Below are 22,092 nucleotides of genomic sequence, written 5' to 3'. Positions count from 1 at the left end.
AAATGCCAATCTTAATCTCCCACAAAAAAAAAACAAAAAAAAAAAAAAACTGTCCTACAATTACTATCTCCCTGCAGTAATGTAAGCCAGGTATGGCAGGCAGCAATAGGAGTGGACTGATGCACAAATTAAATAAAAAGTGTGGACAAACAAAAAAGATAGCTGTGCAGAAAGGAAGGAACAAGAGGATATGTGCTTTGAAAAAAGCAGTTGGTTTCCACAGTGGCGTACACACAGCAATACAGCTATCACGGAGCCTTCTAGGGCAGCCCAATGAGCTACAGCGCTGAGGGGAAAAAAAAAAAAAAATAGCTTCCACTGTTCCTGCACACCGAAGGTGGTGTTGGACAGTGGAAATCGCTGCAGCACAAGCGGTTTGGTGGTTAGTGGACCCTGCCTAACGCTCTCCCTGCTTCTGATGAAGCGGCAGCAACCTCTCCCTAAGCTCAGATCAGCAGCAGTAAGATGGCGGTCGGCGGGAACGCCCCTTTATAGCCCCTGTGACGCCGCAGACAGCAAGCCAATCACTGCAATGCCCTTCTCTAAGATGGTGGGGACCAGGATCTATGTCATCACGCTGCCCACACTCTGCGTTCACCTTCATTGGCTGAGAAATGGCGCTTTTCGCGTCATTGAAACGCGACTTTGGCGCGAAAGTCGCGTACCGCATGGCCGACAAGCACAGGGGTCGGATCGGGTTTCATGAGACGCCGACTTAGCCAAAAGTCGGCGACTTTTGAAAATGATCGACCCGTTTCGCTCAACCCTAATAGTGAGGGGCAATTTTTTATTCATTAGAATTATAATGACACTTCTGTCTTTAAGGGCTTCATATGGAGATTTTCTGCAAAAGAGCGGAGAAAATGGAAGTCTGCAGAGACGAGCTGTGGATGAGAAAACTCATGAGGTCTGGACAAGATGAAGAAAAGAAGGAGAACGACTCCAGAGACAACGTCATCTATAAGGTACCTGGATGTTAATGTTATTTTTGATACTAACTAATTCTCATGTTTTTATTTATGTTAGGAGCATTAAAGGGAATGTCCAGGTTTGTAATGAGTCTGCCGTCATTCTTTGTGACTGCAGACCTCTGAATTCTCACAGTGCGCACTGCACGCTGTAAGGATTCTCTCGTGTTGGCAATTTACATACATGTGGTCACGTGCTGACTAGACATGTGTGGCCTCACTCAATGAAAGTGAACTGTGCGAGGAGGGGCACGTCTAGTCGGAATGTGGTCAGAAGTATACAAATTGCATGCTTGTGCTGACATGACTGTCCTCCAGCAAGGGAGAATCCTAAAAGTGTGCAGTAGACTGCGATGTCAGGATTCAGCTCTGCTGGTTCCAGCAGTCATCACATGGACACTTCACTCATATGTGACTTTCACACTTATGGTCCTGTGACAACGAGCTTCTCTTCTGCGTCTCTCAGTTTTTCATTGAGCATTGAGAGCATTAGGGAGAGGAGCTTGTGGGTACATGACTAAGTGTGCAAATCACATATGTCCTTGGGGGGGATGCGCCAAACTGAATTCTTGCCCTGGGTGCCAGAAATCCTAGATACACCTCTGACTAAAGTCCTAAACCCATTTGCCAAAAACAACCCCAAAGATATAATACTGCCTCCACCTTGCTTCACTATGGGTGATGCTTTGCCCCAAACATACCTTTATTACTTTTGGACAAAAAAGTTAAACCTTAGTCTCATTAGACCATAACACATTTTCCTTCATGCTTTTGGTAGATTTGATGTAGGTTTTGGCATAACATAGGAAGGCTTGGATGTTCTTTTCTGAAAGAAAAGGCTTATGTCTTAAGTTACCACCCTATACTTTAGGCCAGACATACTGTATAAAGATTACAAGGAATTGTTGTCAAATGCAGTGCACAACCAGTACTTGCCAGAAATTCCCACAGCACTTTTAAAGTTGCTGTAGGCCTCTTGGCAGCCTCCCAGACTTATTTTCCTCTTGTCTTTTCAGCAATTTTTGAGGGACTTCCAGTTCTTGGTAATGTTTCTATTGTGCCAAATTTAATGAACGTCATGTTGACCATTTTCACATTTTCCATGGTATATCTAAGGAGTTGGAGATTTTTTGTGCACTTCTGACTGATAACTTTCAACAATGAGATCCCTTTTCTTTGCTGTACTGTAAGCTGTTTACAGGCCATGGCTTTTGCTGTTAAATGCAGAACATGTCAGGAAAATCCTACTACAAAAGCTAAGCTTTATATGGGGATAATCAGAATCACTGGAAATGATGGCAGCTGCGTACTGTCTACTATTTGACATGTGTTTAACCCCTTCACAACTTTTCATGTAGATGTATGTCAAAACTGTCAAAGGTGTATGTCCCTGACTTTGATACAGACTCACACGCAGGGCCTGCATACTTCTCCGCACATGATGGGTGATCTAATCAGCCATCATGTGCATTTAAGGGCTGTGGCTAGAGCAGAACTCCGCATGCAGCTGTTTTCCTGTTAAATGACAATCTCTGATAGCATGATTTAAAATGCCCCATCAAGAGTGCGTGTTGTTCCACACTCCATTGGCGCATGCGTTACTTGATCGCGGGGCGGTAGGGGCAATGAGTTGCCATAACAGTCTGGGGTTTGCTGATGATCCTCATGCTTGTCATTATGACTCTGCTCTGAAAGCCATTCCATGGCTGGCGCTCACAAAGATCATGATTTTCTCTATACATAGCAGAGCTGTGTATAGCGGGAACTATCAGACCATCGCAGCTTCAAATCCACTAAAGGGAAAATTAAGTTAAAAAAAAATAAAGTTTTTAAAAATGTGAAAAAAAACATAAAAGTTCAATTCACTTCACTTTTGTCCCATTAATATAAAATATATATTTTCTTAAATATACATTTCATATTGCTGCATTTGTAAAAGTCTGTAAAAATTCTAAAGTAAATGAATACAATCGGTAAACTATGTAACAAAAAATACCTCCAAAATTACAATTTTTGGCTGCCACAACATTACAATACAGTGTAATAAGAGGTGATGAAAACATCGTATCCACCCTAAAATGGTGTCAGTAAAAACTGGCAGCGCAAAGTACAAAAATAAGCCCTCTCACAGTTCCATATCCCGAAAAATGAAAACGTTACGGGTCTCGGAAAATGGCGACAAAAGCAAAAAATTTTTTTTAATAAATTTCCATTCTGCATACTTGAACTGACCTGGAGAATCAAATTTCCAGGTCAGTTTTACCATATAATGAACATGGTAAATAAAAAATAAATGTGAAATTGCACTTTTTATGCAATTTCAACTCACTTGGAATTTTTTTCTCGCTTTCCAGATAACTCATCTGACAAAACAGAAAGCCCTCATATGGCTATGTTTACAGAAAAATGAAAAAGTTATGGCTATTAGAAGAAGGGGAGGAAAAAAACTAAATGTGCCCAGGGGTGAAGGGGTTAAATGTGATTGGCTAATTCTGAACACAATCACATCCTCAATTACACTGGTCAACGCAATTTTTCTGGCAAAAGGTTTTAAAACATATTTTAAGTCAATTTTGGCTGCTGATTACGAATATGAACTCCGTTTTTGGCTATCACATCAGGATTTCGAGATATTTTCAATTTTTTATGAAAATTACTCCTAATGTTTTATGATAAAAACACATCATTTTCGATACTACATTGTATATTTTTAATCAAGGAATAACAAAGATTACAAAGTCTATGTACAGGAAATCAAATATATTTACAGAATTAAACTACAAAATATAAAAACACATATATATGGCACACAGATGAATGACAAATGGCAGTTATTTGAACTTTCTTTTCTTGGGTGATCTGTGATGTACAGCCTCTGGGTTGTCTCTCATCAAGGACAGCAATAGTCAGCCATCATATGTGAGTACCACCGGCCTTGATACCGCTCTTCCATTGCTTTAATGTCCTGATGAAAATGCTCCTCTTGTTCCTCGCTCACATCCCCAAGGTTCTCTAGAAAAAAGTCCAAATGGCTGTGTAATTAGTGAATCTTGATACTCATTCTACATCCAAGATTTCGCAGACTCATTAGTAGCTCTTCCACAATCTCTTCATAGTTGTCTGCTTTCTTATTCCCTAGAAAATTCTGCACCACATTACAAAATGCATTCCAAGCTCTTTCTTCTGTCTCATTCATTGATGTGTTCATAAGTGTTCTTATTTGAGGTCCATCAAATATTCCAGCCTTTTTCTTCTCTTCACTAAGACCAGGAAAAGTTGAACATATATAGTTAAAGCATTCTCCACTGTGATTGAGAGCTTTGACAAAAACTGCTTCATCAATCCAAGTTTTAAGGGAGGAAAGACAATGTCCTTCCTATTTACTAGAGGATCATGGATGACATTCTTATCGCCAGATGCCAAACTCTGTCGCTGAGGCCATTCAGTCTTCACCCAATGCTCTGCTGTAGCTCTACGGTTCTAGTAGCACAGAAAACAAGGGTGTTATCATAACAAATGGGAATTATGCATGTTCAAAGAAAATAAAGATATTCTCACATTTATTGGGAGACTAAATGAAAACTAAATTTACCTTAGTAAACCGTATAAACCGGCACTTTTCATACACTACTTATATTTATCATGGAATTCATGAAAATGGGCAATATAACTATAGCGCAAAAACGTGATGTAATAGAGAAATTATAAGATCAGATTTGAATTCAGCACACTCAAATTAGTTTAAAACTGTTCTTAAAGTCCATGCCAGAATTTTTTTTTTTTTTTTGTAGATTAGTGTTATAGAAGGGTGTTCACACTTATGCAATTTACGGTTAAGTCTGTCCGCCTCTCTTTGGTTCTGGGGCAGCTGGGAGTTCCTGGGTCAAGTGTTGGTGATACTTCCGTCTACTTGGTTTGAGGTCGCTGACCCAGGTTACTCTCTGTTATCGTTGTTGCTCTGCATGTGTGAGTTTTGCTGTGTATGACCTGGTTTGTCCCTTGACTATTGTCTCTGTCTTTCTGCTTGGTACTGATTCGTCCCTCCTGGTATTCTAACCCCTTGGCTTGCCTCTGTGTACTCGTCTGTCTTGTCCCTGGTTATCTTGCTCCCGTCTGGTTTCTGACCCTCGGCTTTGCTCTCTGACTACTTTATCAGTTTTGTCGTTTGTATTCTGTGTTTTCGGCCAGCTTCCCATCCTCGCGCGTGGTAGCTCCACCCCCTGTGATCATGTGACCGGCTCAGCTCAAGTCCTGTACACTCTGCACTCCTCGGTCTCCGCACACCCTGTTTACTGGCACACATCCCCTGTTAGCTCCCCCAGGCTTAATCCTGGAGACACTGTCCCCATGGCACTACCTTATTGTATTTCTATAGTAAGCTTGATTCTTTTCCTGTATCAGTGTAATAAGCTTGGTTCTGAAGTGTATGTAGTAATCTCAGTCTGTTCCCATGTCTATGTAGTAAGCTTGGTTCTCTTCCCATATATATGCAGTTAATGTGGTTGTGCTACACAGTGGCGAACATACCGCATATGCAGCTGGTGCACCTGCACCGGGGCCCAGGGGTAGAGGGGGAACCCTGCAGGGTGGCTAACACTGAAAGCAATCTGCCTTGTTTATCCTGGCCAGATTGCCCTCATGTGCAGCAGACAGGGAGCGATCCCAGCAGCTCCGCTGCCTAAAGGAGAAAATGGCAGCGGAGCAGAGCTGCAGGCATCCATCCTGCTTCTTGCCCGCACTTCCTGTCTGAAACAGCAGCATGGCTGGATGACATCAGCATTCAGTGTGCACCTGTGTCAGACAGAAAGTGGTGTGTGTGTGTAGATAGTGTGTGTGTGTGTGTGTATGTGTGTATGCGTGCAGGTGGTGGAGAGGGCAATGATGAGGGTGATAGAGAGGGCAATGATGGGGTGGTGGAGAGAAGGCAATGAAGGAGGTGGTGGGGAGAAGGCAATGATGGAGGTGATGGAAAGGGCAATGATGTGGGGTGATGGGGGAGAAGGCAATGATGGAGGTGGTGGAAAGAGCAATGATAGGGGTGGTGGGGAGAAGGCAATGATGGAGGTGATGAAGAGGGCAATGATGGGGTGGTGGGAGAGAAAGTAAGGAGAGAGGTGGTGAAAAGGGCAATGATGAGGGTGGTGGGGGAGAAGGCAATGATGAAGGTGGTGGAGAGGACAATGATGGGGGTGGAGGGGGAGAACAATGATGGAGGTGGTGGAGAGAGTAATGAGGGAAGTGGTGGAGAGGACAATAATAAAGGTGATGGGGAGGGCAATGATTGGAGTGGTGGAGATGGCAATGATTAGGGTGGTGGAGAGGGCAATGATTGGGTGATGGAGAAGGCAATGATGTTAGTGGTGGAGAGGGCAATGATGGGGTGGAGGGGAAGAACAATGATTGGGGTGGTGGAGAGGGCAATGATTGGGGTGGTGGAGAGGGCAATGAATGGTGGTGGTGGAAAGGGCAATGATGGGAGTGGTGGAAAAGGCAATGATGGAGGTGGTGGAAAGGGCAATGATGAAGATGAGGAAAGGACAATGATTGCATGTGGGGGGAGGAGGACAACGAGGGATGTGGGGGTTTGGGATTTCAGGAAGGGGGAATTACGAACAGGGGAGGTGGAGAAAGACGTTACATATGGCTGTAAAATTAATTGGGTGGTGGAGGAGGGTGCTAAGCCCCTAATAGCACCCTCCCCCTTCTCACAATTCATTGTAATGTTATTGGGGACTTAAAATGTATTGAGGAGTGGGGAAGAGGCAATAAGGTGCATAGGACACTTTATAATCAACTGAAAGGTGGGAGAAGACACTGTCAGGGACTTGTAATGAATTGGGAGGAGGCGGAGGATGCTCAGCATTTAATGACATCTTCTCCCACCCCCAAATTCATTATGATGCTATCAAGGACTTATAATGAATGATGAGGACACAGGACAGTGACTAAGGCTATGTGCACACGTTGAGGATTTGCAGGAGAAAATTCTGCTGCATGTCCTAATGTGTTGGCCGGAAGAAAGCATAAAATACATTTAGTTTTTTCCACGTTTTTTCCATGCTTTTGTTACGTATTTTTCCCCATTAGTACGGGTGAAAAACACTGCAAGAATTGACATTATGCAGCTTTCAATCTGCTGCAAATCTGCAAGGAAAAAATAAGCAGCGTGTGCATGAGACTTCAGGGATCTCATTGACTTTTCCTGTACTGTAAAACCTTTCATACTTTCCATGTACTCATAGCCTTACAGGTACTTGGGGAGAGTCACAGACTGAATAATTTATATTATTGGGAGTCAGAGATTATAGTTAATGGGGACACAGTGCTGCTTATCACTTTATATTTTTAATGTTGCGTGGCTAATAGTATGTTAATGGTGGGGTACATATCTGCATTCGGGGGGTACTCATGTATGTATACAAAGTATGTGACCTTGATATTTTCAGGGCTGCGGAGATCATCATGAAAAGACAAAGTCTTGGGTGATGTCTACATAAAGGTCTGATCAAAATCTACAAGAAACAAAATGAGCAAATAAACCCTGCTGTAGCTAAATAAGTAAAAAGCAAGTGCATTTAAATAACTCAGGGTACTTAGTAAGACTGTTTTTGATCAAAAATAGCATAAAAGCCATCCCACGGTTATCAAGGTGCCCCTGATCGGAACGAAACCTACACTATCTAATATTAAAAACCTTACCATGTGTCAGAATTGATCTCAGTGTGTGAATAAGGGCTGACAGATGGACCGATTCCCAATCTAGGGTCGCCAGTCTGGGAAAGCTTTTAAATGTAATTATCAGCTCAGGAACGAGAGGCCACACCCCGGCTTGCACAAGATGCAAAAATACAAAGAAAAAACACAAAAATTGAGCTTGGATTATGTTTGTATACATGCAGCACATAAACACATGTTCACATTGGCCATAAAGTACACTAAACCTACAAGAAACAAAATGAGCAAAAAACCCTGCTGTAACTAAGTAAAAAGCAAGTGCATTTAAATAACTTAGGGTTCTGACCAGATGGAGAAGAAACAGGAGATAGTGGCTCTAATCAGATGAGAAATCAGCAGTAAGTGCCTGGATGTAGATATTATTCTGTATCTGCACTGTGTGATGCAGAGTTATATTTTTTTTGTACAATCCCTTATCCTACATTCTCACATTTGCGTGAAATGTCTGTGCACTTCCAGGTTTTTTTTATCAGATGGTACACGGACTCAGAGTTTTATAGTTCCATTCACACATACATGAAAATCACGAATCTGAGACTGACATCCGTGAGGGTCAGAGAATGTTCTGTTCTGATCCGACAGAATAGGACATGCTCAAAGCATCTGTAAAAGCAGGCAGCACACCAACACTGCACACAGATACAGGGATGTAGCCTATTATGTATAGCACAGTCCCTTAGTAAATAGTGTACTCACTTATTATGTATAGGACAATCCCTTAGTATACAGTGTACTTACTTATTATGTATAGCACAGTCCCTTAGTATATAGTGTACTCATTTATTATGTATAGTGCTGTCCTTAGTTACAGTTTCCTCTTTTATAACATATAACATCATCCCTTAATGCGTACCATTCTCTCTAGTCACAGTGGGTATGGAAAGTATGTATATCTGATAACTACTGTACTCCCATGAGGCATACATGTACAGTGGGTACGGAAAGTAGTCAGACCCCTTTAATTTTTTCACTCTTTGTTTCATTGTAGCCATTTGGTAAATTAAAAAAAAGTTAATTTTTTTCTCATTAATGTACACTCTGCACCCCATCTTGACTGAAAAAAACCCCAGAAATGTAGAAATTTTTGCATATTTATTAAAAAAGAAAAACTGAAATATCAAATGGTCATAAGTATTCAGACCCTTTGCTCAGTATTCAGTAGAATCAACCTTTTGAGATAGTACAGCCATGAGTCTTCTTGGGAATGATGCAAAGAGTTTTTCACACCTGGATTTGGGGATCCTTTGCCATTCTTCTTTGCAGATCCTCTCCAGTTCCATCAGGTTGGATGGTGAACATTGGTGGACAGCCATTTCTCTCCAAAGATGCTCATATGTCTTGCACTGAGGAGAGGCTTCCATTGGGCCACTCTGCCAAAAAGGCCGGACTGCTGGAGGGCTGCAGTGATAGTTGACTTTGTGGAACTTTCTCCCATCTCCGTACTGCACCTCTGGAGATCAGCCACAGTGATCTCAAGGTTCTTCTTTACCTCTCTCACCAAGGCTCTCCTCCCACGATTGCTCAGTTTGGCAGGATGGCCAGGTCTAGGAAGACTTCTGGTGGTCCCAAACTTCTTCCATTTAAGAATTATGGAGGCCACTGTGCTCTTAGGAACCTTGAGTACTGCAGTAATTCTGTTGTAACCTGGCCAGATCTGTGCCTTGCCATAATTCTGTCTCTGAGCTCCTTGGCCAGTTACTTTGACCTCATGATTCTCATTTGGTCTGACATGAGCTGTGAGCTGTGCGGTCTTATATAGACAGGTGTGTGCCTTTCCCAATCAAGTCCATGTCAAGGCAGAGACTGACAAGCATATCAGAGGTTGACCGAGACAATGAATAAAGCAGCTGTGAGCTGCCTTAAATATGCCATTCAAAGACCTTGAGGTGGAGATATGGGAATGGCCAGTCCCATCCAGCTCTTATGGCCGTTCCTAAAACCCGGACACAAAATCCAGGCCCATTGAAAAAAAAACTTTCAACACTGTGTTTTGCCTGGTTTACATTACCGAGGCTAAGCACCTCAGTGACTAATATCTCCCAACCAGTTCATGTCCAACTTCTGAAAGCCTACAGCCTCCATAAACTTTACACTACTTCCAATGTATATTAACCTCCTTTATCTTTATGGATGGGTGCCTATATAGTCAAGTAACAACAGGGTGTTCTAAGCACACCTGAGTTACTAAAATATTACTAAGAAATTGTTATTGATCTGCTTACTTCACTATATTTGATATTCCCTTCTACATTTTTTAGCAATACCAAACATTAACCCCTGTACCAGTGCATTCTTAAATCTTAATTCTTAAATACCACCTCAGTTGAGACCTCAGTCTATCAGACCATTAATGAAACATTCTCTGTGAGTGAATCTTCATAAAATTTTCCCCCTTATCAATATGAGTCACAACTCTTGAAATCAAATCTGTCAGCATGTTTTTGCTACTGTATATAATGTGAGAGTAGCATGCTGTAGGAACAAATAATAGTGATAATAATAAGGAATAATATAGGATTATTATATAATTATCTACTTTTGCATTATTGCACTTAGTTCCCAGTCCTCAGAATAATGAAATGAACACACCTATTCCACTTTAATGCTTCTTTTCTTCATGATCCAAGTAAGGATGTCGTTTTCCAAGGCAACAATCAGCATTTTGTTTTTATCCCCATGGGAATCTCTTGCAGGTTTTATATTGAGTGCCATCCTTTGAAAAGTGTAGTCTACATTGGTTCTTGAGAAATCCTGTTTACTAAGAAAAGACAATTTTGTTTGTTACATTCACGATAACCAGAAAATAAAACATAATTCAACAGACATACTGTAAAGTTTTAAATGTCCAACCTAATAATAAATCACAAAATAACATTACAACTGTGCACACTGTTAGCTTGTACAGTAGTGTGGTTTCCATAAAATTTTCAAGATGCACAAGAATAGCAACTGGACGACAGTCCGAAAACTGACTCTCAGACACATCCGTACAGCCAGTGTAAAAGGTAGAGACTTTCTTTAAACCATTTGACTTCTCAGCCATTAGCTTTGCAGTGGTCAATGATCACTGTAACTGTGTTATGGCTGCTCCAGTTAGATAGTATATTAAAGAATAATAGAGTCTCCAACGATCTTTGTTTTTACACCGTACCACTAAAACATTGTGCAAAGTGATTCCCATAAAACAATACTAAGAAAACATTACCTTTCTCCCTACACATACATTACAGCTGTGACGACGGTGGGTGTGGACCCAGTGCACCACTGGCAGAGCTTTACCCTGGAGGGGGGTAACCAAGTGACTACCTGGTCTTCACTAGAGCCTTTGATGGTAAGGATAGCCTTGGGCCCAAAGGGTAGTCAGCATGTGCGATTCCAGGGCAGTCCCCTGACCTGCAATAGCTGACAGCACAGAGGGCAAAGACAGTGATATGGTCAGACAGTCCAAAGATGGGGCAAGGCAGCACAGGTTCAAAACACAATCAGATCTAACAAGCAAACAAGCCAAGTCGGTAACAGGAGAGTCAGAACAATAATTCACCTTGACAGGGAACTACAAGCATACTGCAACTAGGACCTAAGTTCAGGCAAGGTGTGGAAGGTGGCGCTGCTTTATATTTCCCCTGCTGGCAGGGGATAGGCCAGATAAGCAAAACACTGCAGAAGCCTGTGGGTTTAAATTACTGCAGAGTCTGGCTGTGCCTCCCATTAGTCGAGTGGATACTCTTAAGCAACAGGAGGATATAGCAGTGCTGTAAGTATTGCATGTAGCAGCTCAGCGAGATGGTCTGACACTGGGAGGAGCAGAGCAGTGCACGCAATGAGCAGAATGGCGTTTATAAACCATGCGAGTCACCAGCATAACAACAGCTAAAGAGTTAAGGGTTCAGCCAAATCTATCTAGTACAGCTTCATCTCACATTGTATAATGTCTAGTGATGAGCATTCCGATACTGCAAATATCGGGTATCGGCCGATATTCACTGTATCGGAATTCCGATACCGAGTTCCGATATTTTTGCGTTATCGGAAATCAGAATCGGAATCCATATTCATGTAAAAAATAAAGAATAAAAATAAAAAATATGGATATACTCACCCACCGACGGCCCCTGGCTCTCAGCGGTGCAACCGGCAGCCTCCGTTCCTAAGAATGCAGTGAGTGTAGGACCTGCGATGACGTCGCGGTCTTGTGATTGGTCGCGTGACCGCTCATGTGACCACTCACGTGACTGCGACGTCATCGAAGGTCCTTCACTCTGCATTCTTAGGAACGGAGGCAGACGCTTGCAGCGGTGACAGCCAGGGGCCGTCCGAGGGTGAGTATATCCATATTTTTTCTTTTTATTCTTTATTTTTTACATGAATATGGATCCCAGGGCCTGAAGGAGAGTTTCCTCTGCTTCACACCCTGGGAACCATCCAGGATCGCTCCCTATTACGTTCCGATATTTGTGTCCCATTGACTTGTATTGGTATCGGGTATCGGTATTGGCGATATCCGATATTTTTGGGATATCGGCCGATCCAATCCGATACCGATACTTTCAAATATCGGAAGGTATCGCTCAACACTAATAATGTCTCAACTTCCCTGCACAGGCGGATATCAGGGAAGCAAAAGTCATTCAGGATGGATTTCAATATGCTTATTGACTGCTTTCCTTATATAAGTGTGCATACAGAACCAACTGCCAATACCTGTTTAAGGACAACCCACTTAATGAAAAAGTGCAGGATGAGCAAAGATTTATTACTCCATGCTTTGCACTGCTATTAGACTTACAGTATAAAATTAACTATGATGTGGTCTTTTAATTACAATGGCCTTGGGATACGGTATTTTCAACATGCCATGTATCTGCAAACTAAGCCACAGGCATGCCTGATGTATTAAATATGTGACTGACTAGATGATTCAGTTTATCAGCATGACATTTCAATTGTAAAACATCTGTGTTATTCAAGAGTATGCATTGTTTGGCTATGTAGTAGCTCTAGCTTCTCAGGATAGTAATTTAGAATTTATGGCAATTCTTTCTGCTTATATGTAAGGTCTTGTTTTGTCTGTATTAGTTATCTGCTTGTTTTCTTTCATTCTTGTTTTAGAATGTACTGGGTTGACATTTTAGAGCTTCAGAACCAACTTATGGTGAGACGCAATAGTATTTTCTACTTACTAAGATCATCCTGGAATTAAAATGCCAATGCCAAGCTAGGAAGCCTTAAATTGTGTACAGTACCATGGTCATGTCCACCATACACCAGAATTCTGTTTACATTGAAGTCTCTTGTCATAATACTATCAAGGGACAGTAAATTAATCAGTAATCCAAAGTCTAATGGCTATAATTGGAAAGGATTTGAATGGGGTGGAAAGGACAGCCTTGGCCGTAGCTACACACATGGTCAAAATTGTTGGTACCCCTTGTTTAATGACAGAAAAAACAACAATGGTCACAGAAATAACGTGAATCTGACAAAAGTAATAATAAATAAAATACTAGTTGGTCTGTGCAAAATTTTCGCACATTGGTTGTCGGGGTCGCAGGCAATTTCAAGAAAATCAAGCTGGTCAAATGTAAATGTATTTAATGAGATGATGAACACAGAGAGGTATGTGTCTCACTGACATATATATATATATACAGCATATATGTCATATATATATATATTTGTTTGTTTCACGAATATTTGAGCCCATGGATCCATTATATGTCCATTTTGCAAGCCGGTGAGAAAATCTCGCAATACGGATGTCACACGGATGCTTACATGCGAGAAAATCGCATCCTCACACTGCAAACAGATGACATACGGATCACTGGGAACATTTCTGCGATTCTCTTCCGTGTAAAACGGACCGATTTTTTATACGTTGTGTGTGACACCAGCCTAAAGGAGATCCCCCAACATTAAACACAATGGTATTTTACTTACTGATCAGAAGGGGTCTGATTGTCAGGACCTTGCAAAAGAACAGGGGCAGCAGCATTTTTTTCCCCTCCACAGCAGCACTGCTATCTATCTGCAGTGTAGGGAGGTGCAACACAGCCCTATGTATGTGAACGGAGCAGCTCCCTGTACAGCAGTGCCATTTTAACAGTAAAAATGATGAAGGAGGATTGACCCCATAACTGAGCATATTTACACCATTGTATAATAATTGGGAATATACCTTTAAAAATAAAAAAAAGTAATATCTTAAGATTATTTTACCTTTTTTTCCCCTATGGTTGGATTTTATTTTTTCAATTTTTGCAAGGTTATTTCCACCAATCTCTCCCATCGGGAAACAATGTACAGTCTGAGTTATGTCAACGCTGCAGTTTTTTACTTAGAACCAGAGGTGACTCCAGGTCACCAATGAGCTGCAACCTTAGAAGGAAGATAGACTTTTCAATGACTGTCCAATAATACGGAAAATCTGATGGTTCAGAACCTGTCCGGTTCCTTTTAGGCTGCATTCATTTATATCTTCAGTTTTAAAGCTGAAGTCTTAAACAGGTAAAGTTTTACTTTTATTCTACTTCCACATATGTAGCAAATATTTTATATATACCTGCCTGAAATCGGATGGGCAAGGAGTTCGGCAAGCTGGAAAGCCCCCAAGGCAAATGTTAGGATTTGTTTCAGCCTTGTGGTATTGTGCTTTGGGGTAGTGTGGTGCCACCTGCAGGTCATTTTTCCTTACTACAGTTTTATGAAAATTAATGTTTAAAATGTATTTTATGATCACATCGTGGATGTGTGGTTTGTTTGGATATTTTCTTGCTGAAGGGGGCGAGTTTATCTTTCAAATGGTGTATCATTGTGTGTGTGGGTGCATTATGAACGGAGATACAAAGTAATCACTGAAAAAGAGTGTTTTGAAATAATATAGAAGGATCTATGAAAATGAACAAATGAAAGTTAGACATTTCAACCATGCTACCACAGAATTTAAAAAACTATGAAACTCATGAAATAGGCCAGGACAGAAATGATGGTACCCTTAACGTAATATGTTGTTGCACAACTTGTGAGGCAATCACTGCAATCAAACAATTCCTGTAACTGTCAATGAGACTTCTGCATCTCTCGACAAGTATTTTGGCCCACTCCTCAAAAGCAAGATGCTCCAGTTGTCTCATGTTTGAAGGTTGCCATTTCCAGAAGGCATGTTTCAGCTCTTTCCCAAAATGCTCAATAGGATTTAGGTCGGGGCTCATAAACGAGGGGTACCAAAAATTTTGACCACGTGTGTATGTGGGATGTTTTTTAAAAACAAGTTTATTATAAAGAGTCAACAAATATTATATGTAAAAAAAATTCCAATTGTCCCTTTCCTTCCTAGATATACAGTACTGTTCAAAAGTTTAAGGCAGGTGTGGAAAAATGTTGCTTTAAAAAAAAGTGTTAGTAGTTTACTTGTTATCAATTAACAAAATACAAAGCAATCTAAGTCTAATCAATATTTGGTGTAGCCACAGTTTGCTTTGAAACAGCATTGATTCTTCTGAACCAAAACCGAAAGAAATGAACATGTTCACAATGGCCATTAACCACTTAGTGACAGAGCCAATTTGGTACTTAATGACCAGGCAAATTTTTACAATTCTGAACACTGTCACTTTATGAAGTTATAGCTCTGAAACGCTTCAACGTTTCCCACTGATTCTGAGAATCTTTTTTGTGACATTTTGTACTTCATGTTAATGGTAAAATTTCTTCGATATAACTTGCATTTATTTATGAAAAAAACTGAAATTTGGAAAAAATGTTGAAAATTTTGCACTTTTCAAACTTTAGATTTTTGTACACTTAAATCAGAGTGTGGTATCACAGAAAATAGTTAATAAATAACATTTCCCACATGTCTACGTTACATCTGCACAATTTTGGAAACATATTTTTATTTGTTAGGACGTTATAAGGGTTAAAAGCTGACCAGCGATTTCTTATTTTTCCAACAAAATTTACAAACCCAATTTTTTAGGGACCACCTCACATTTGAAGTGAGTTTGGGGGGTCAATGTAACAGAAAATACCCAAAAGCGACAACATTCTAAAAACTGTACCCCTCAAGGTGCACAAAACCACATTCTTGAAGTTTATTAACCCTTCAGGTGCTTCACGAGAACTAAAGCAATGTGGAAGAAAAAATGAAAATTTTACATTTTTCACAAAAAAATTACTTTGGAACCAATTTTTTTTATTTTTCACAAGAGTATCAGGAGAAAATGGACTACAAAACTTTTTCTCTTGAGTATGCAAATAACCTGTATGTGAGGGAAAGCCACTGTTTGGGTGCATGGCAGGGCTCAGAAGGGAGGGAGCACCATTTGACTTTTTAAATGCAAAATTAGCTGGGATCAATGGTGGCGCCAAGTTGCATTTGGAGACCCCCTGATGTACCTAAACAGTGGAACCCCTCCAGTTCTAACTCCAACCCAAAGCCCAACACACTCCTAACCCTAATCCCAACCCTAAACTTAACCCTAGCCACAACCCTAACTGTAATCCCAACCCTAACCATAATTCCAACCATAACCACAACCCTAACTTTAGTCCAACCCTAACTTTAGTCCAACCCTAACCTTAGCCCAACCCTAATCCTAGCCCCAACCCTAAATTTAGCCCAACCCTAAATTTAGCCCAAAAGTAACTCTAACTTTAACTGAACCCTAACTTTAGCCCAACCCTATCTTTAGCCCAACCTTAACTTTAAATTTCCTATTGTTACCAGGTGCAGGCCGGAAGATCTCAGTAGGCGCACTGCACATGCGCTCGCCATTTTCTTGCTGGAAAAAGATGGTGGTGGCCAGGGGGACTTCACAGGGGGATGCAGGGAGCCCTGGAGGTATCGGGGGACCCCATTTCTCTCTCCTCTGATGTGAGATAACATCAGAGGAAAGAGAAATTAAATAGGAAATTGGCCGTTTTTTTCTTGCAGTCGCCGTTATTCTGTTAATAATGGTGATTGCAACACTGGGGTTGGTAAAAACCAACCTGAATCATGTTCTCTGGGGTCTCAGCTACCTCGGTAGCCAAGACCCCGGAGAAATTCCAACTCTGGGGTTCGCTATACACTTACTTCTCAGCACCGTTAAAAAGTGGAGCTGAGGCATAAGTACCTTAAACAGACAGAATCTACAATAGAAACAAAATGAACATGTACCCTGCTGTAAGTAAGTAAAAAGCAATAGTGCATATAATTAACAAAAGGTATTTAGTAAACACTGTTTTTGATCTAAAAAAAGCATAAAAGACATCCAACCAGCGCCAAGGTGTAGCCCATCAGGACAGTCCTAACCTCTAGTATTAAAACCTTACCATAAGTCAAAAATGACCTCAATGTGAATAAGGGCTGAGTATGACTGGGGCCAACTTTGGGCACCCAGTAATGGGAAACTATATAAACATAATGCCCAGCTCAAAAGAATAAAAAAGGGAGACCACACCCTTGTGTGCACTGATTTTATCAATTCTTCTGAGTATACTTTACACAGTTTTGAAGGAACTCAGAGAGGTTGTTCCAAACATTGGAGAACTGACCACCAATCTTCTGTGAATGTAGGCATGTACAATTCCTTCTGTCTCTACATATAATCCCAGACAGACTTGTTGATATCCGTGCTCTCTTCCAAGATGACATGTTCTTCTTTATGTTGAAGATAGCTCTTAGTGACACTGTCTGTATGTCTGGAGTTCTTTCCCTGCTATAGAATAAGTTTGTAGCTAATCAGGCTTGTCTTTCATAGCATTGCGTGATGGATAAGTATCTTCCTGTATGTCACCAATAAATGGGCAGTGTTGAGGACCCTAGACACAATAATCAGCCAAGGAAACTAAGCGCAGCAGATGCCAGAAGCCTGACAAACAAGATGGAAGAACTAGAAGAAGAAATATCTACAGGTAACTATGACATAGTGGGAATAACCGAGACATGGTTAGATGAAAGCTATGAGAGGGCAGTTAACCTAAAGGGTTACAGTCTGTTTAGAAAGGATCGTAAAAATCGGAGAGGAGGAGGGGTTTATCTTTATGTAAACTCTTGTATAAAGTCTCGATATGGAAAGACAAGTGACTCAAAATTTGGAGGAAAAAAGTGTGTCTAATAATTTGAAAAATGTGGTACTTATCCATCATGCAGTACTATCTGAATTCCCTTTGGTTCATTCATTTAGTATTTTTTTTTTAAATGGTAAAAATATTAATACTTCTATTTTTGAAAGCATTCTTACACATTCTTATGTGTCTTCTCTACAGCTGCTAAAACCTTTGCACAGTACCGTATGTCTACAAAACCATACAATTTCAGCATTGACTAATGATCCAATATGACTTACTTGTCATTGGGGGTGGATGTAAGGACTGGTATGTCGGCCATTTTTCGTCTTGAAAAAAAAATGCCCACTGTGGCTAATCAACATCAACTTCTCATGTGTGCTGCCAACATATGGAAAACAAATCCTATTCCACATTTTTTTTTCTCCCAAGTGAGCTTACCATATACATGAGTCTCCTGAATAAAATCTTAAGCCGCTTTTTAATTTATCAGTGATAGTGTACACACCAGAGAGGCTGTCACAAGGCGTGAGAACTAACCCTGTATATATCCTCTAAACCTGCTGCAAAAATAAAAGAAACTTTCCATAAACAAAACTGACACTGATTACTATTCTTTCCGGCTGACTGTATGCTATCTGTGCTATTTGTCACCTACGTGCAGTTTTGTGGAGGAGTATCGGTAAATTTTATTATATTTTTGTAAACTAGAAAGATATGCAGCAAAATTGCACATCAGTCTAAATTTACATGCTGTCGTATTCAGCAGCCAAACACTGGCCTCTGCGGATTCTCGCCATATACAGGTGCATCTCACAAAATTAGAATATCATCAAAAAGTTAATTTATTTCAGTTCTTCAATACAAAAAGTGAAACTCACATATTATATGGAGTCATTACAAACAGAGGAATCTATTTCAAGTGTTTATTTCTGTTAATGTTGATGATTATGGCTTACAGCCAATGAAAACCCAAAAGTCTCAGTAAATTAAAATACTTTATAACACCAGCTTGAAAAAAATTATTTTAAAATCCAAAATGTTGACCTACTGAAATGTATGTTCAGTAAATGCACTCAATACTTGGTCAAGGCTCCTTTTGCATCAATTACTGCATCAATGTGGCGTGGCATGAAGGCGATCAGCCTGTGGCACTGCTGAGGTGTTATGGAAGCCCATGTTGCTTTGATAGCAGCATTCAGCTCGTCTGCACTGTGGGATCTGTTGTCTCTCATCTTCCTCTTTACAATACCCCATAGATTCAATCAGATAAGTAACCAATTGTATAAAAACAATTCTGTCAAGCACAATTTATAAATAAATCCTCCCAAAAATTGTGTGCAAGAAAAGACAATAAATATCGATAAAATTAATTATTTATTTAATGGAATAATATAAAAAATATATATATATATAATATGACAGCTGATAGAAGCAGATTTATAAATAATTCTATGGTATGGGAACATACAGAAAATTCCAATCTTTACATTAGTACCATAAACCAGGTATTGCAAGAAATATACATATATAAAAGTCTAACACAAAAACACCTATAGCACAAGAATCTATTGCGGCCACACAGTGCATAAATAATTAATGCTAAATACAAGAACCATGTATCTCCTAGAATGCATACTAAAAAAACCTTTTAATAATTGTGCAAATCACAAAAAAGTGCCATAATGTGCATAGCAGCAAACTGAATTTACAAGGATTATAGTGTAATCACAAAATTACCAAAGTGCAGTGATAGACCAAATGTGTGCATAAAAAACTGGTTATGCACTCCAGGACTTTACATATATCCTGACAGGGCTGACAAACCCATATAAGGTGCAACAGTGCCAAAGACTGAATATAAAAAGTGTGCAATGCAGCAGAGAAGCCGGTAAAGTGTCTAGGTGCTAGATAAAAAGGCAAAACCTGGCAAAATATATTAATAATCAAAGTTCTCACATACCACGCTGCTCCTGGATCCCTACGTACGTTTCGGCGTTTAGCCTTCGATACGCCCCCCGGAAGAAGGCTAAACGCCGAAACGTACGTAGGGATCCAGGAGCAGCGTGGTATGTGAGAACTTTGATTATTAATATATTTTGCCAGGTTTTGCCTTTTTATCTAGCACCTAGACACTTTACCGGCTTCTCTGCTGCATTGCACACTTTTTATATTCAGTCTTTGGCACTGTTGCACCTTATATGGGTTTGTCAGCCCTGTCAGGATATATGTAAAGTCCTGGAGTGCATAACCAGTTTTTTATGCACACATTTGGTCTATCACTGCACTTTGGTAATTTTGTGATTACACTATAATCCTTGTAAATTCAGTTTGCTGCTATGCACATTATGGCACTTTTTTGTGATTTGCACAATTATTAAAAGGTTTTTTTAGTATGCATTCTAGGAGATACATGGTTCTTGTATTTAGCATTAATTATTTATGCACTGTGTGGCCGCAATAGATTCTTGTGCTATAGGTGTTTTTGTGTTAGACTTTTATATATGTATATTTCTTGCAATACCTGGTTTATGGTACTAATGTAAAGATTGGAATTTTCTGTATGTTCCCATACCATAGAATTATTTATAAATCTGCTTCTATCAGCTGTCATATTATATATATATATATTTTTTATATTATTCCATTAAATAAATAATTAATTTTATCGATATTTATTGTCTTTTCTTGCACACAATTTTTGGGAGGATTTATTAATACCCCATAGATTCTCTATGGGGTTAAGGTCAATTTACTGAGATAATGACTTTTGGGTTTTCATTGGCTGTAAGCCATAATCATCAACATTAACAGAAATAAACACTCTGTTGTATCGACTCTATCTAATATATGAGTTTTACTTTTTGTATTGAAGAACTAAAATAAATTAACTTTTTGATAATATTCTAATTTTGTCAGATGCACCTGTACCTTGACATGAATGCTGAGGTCAGTGATTGGCTGCAGTAGTCATATATTGCACATGGGAAGTCACCAATACAGCACTGGCAATAGAGACCAGCAGGGAACAATGAAGTGGCGGCTCTCGAACAGTCAGTACTGCTTATTTTGTTGTTTTAAATGATTACCTGCCTAATTTTGTCTAAAAAAATTGTTGACACCTCGACACCTTAAAATGAAAATTTTCATTCATAAAAATATTTGCCTTTTCTGTATAAAGGTCAATTAATTCCTAATTTTACCTACAGTTATAATACGAGAATTAAACATCTTCATCAATTGCAATTATTCAAAAACGTAACTGTTAGTCTTTGGCTTCTTCTTGTCCTTTTTCAGTGTTGTTTGGTGGTCAGCAATTGTCGCAGGAACCAGGAATATTGTAAGAGGATAACACATTTAATCATTTATTTCAAGGGATTAATCTCTACATTACACTCTCACATGTTCTGTTTGTCTCTTGCATCTGGATTACATCAATTTCCATCTCTGGCAGCGGAGGACAGTCTCACAACTGATTTATTCAAGGGATTAGATAATATTTACGTATGCTACCTTTGGTCATTGTTAGACCGTATTTATTACACTGTCACATGGCTGCTTTTACTGTACATTTTGTACCTAATGTCTGCTACGGTATTTCAGATATTTTTGCAAAGATTCCATAAAACAGGTCAAGTTGCAAGAGACATATACATTAGTTTACCATGAGTACGATATAAATGAAATATTCACAAGCTGCTCTTGCATTGGTTTTTGTGGATGTGAACATGGGTTTCTGTTATTTTAAGAAAAAAAAATATAACAGTTTAATAGGCTTTTGGTGAGCTGGTGTACACTTTTGTATAACTTGCAGCCGTTTTTATTTGTTTTTCTTCCTCCTATTTCTCAAAGGTGCCCAAATTTTAAGGATAAAGTTTCTCCTTGTGGATAGAAAAAACACACGGTACCAAGATATATATCTTTCCTGGATCTCCTTGTGGAGAGAGTCAAGCCAGTATACGAAGACTTATAGGCCATGCACTGCTCTTCAAATAATTTAAATATGCAAATACCCTCTTTAGATAGGACTTTGTTTCGTTTTTTTCTTTGCTGTCTTTACTGCAAATGGTAAATAATCGTTACTGACTTTGCCACACCAAATATGTCCAATTCTTACATGTTATTACTTTTTCACTATTAAATTCAACTTTGAGTCTTTATATTTTAAGCATAATTACTTTACAATTTTTTCATCAACAAGAGTGGTTGAGGGTTTTTTTTTGCAAGAGGAATTATAGTTTTTATTAGAAGTTTTGAGTTCACGTGACTTTTAGATTGCTTTTTTATTTAATTATTACAAAGGGACCAAAAAGCAGAAATTCTAGCTTTGCTTTTTTAG

General features: G+C 39.6%; 1 protein-coding gene across 2 annotated transcripts in view; it reads left to right on the top strand.

Annotated features, from left to right (window-relative positions):
- Nucleotides 1-22,092, top strand: part of PDE10A (phosphodiesterase 10A) — a 519,247-nt gene that overhangs the window by 106,804 nt on the left and 390,351 nt on the right. The gene's annotated exons all lie outside the window — the stretch shown is intronic.

This window comes from Ranitomeya variabilis, chromosome 2, assembly GCF_051348905.1.
Source record: "Ranitomeya variabilis isolate aRanVar5 chromosome 2, aRanVar5.hap1, whole genome shotgun sequence".
NCBI lineage: Eukaryota > Metazoa > Chordata > Amphibia > Anura > Dendrobatidae > Ranitomeya > Ranitomeya variabilis.
The sequence above is the reverse complement of the archived record's forward strand: the minus strand, read 5'-3'. Positions and strand labels throughout refer to the sequence as shown.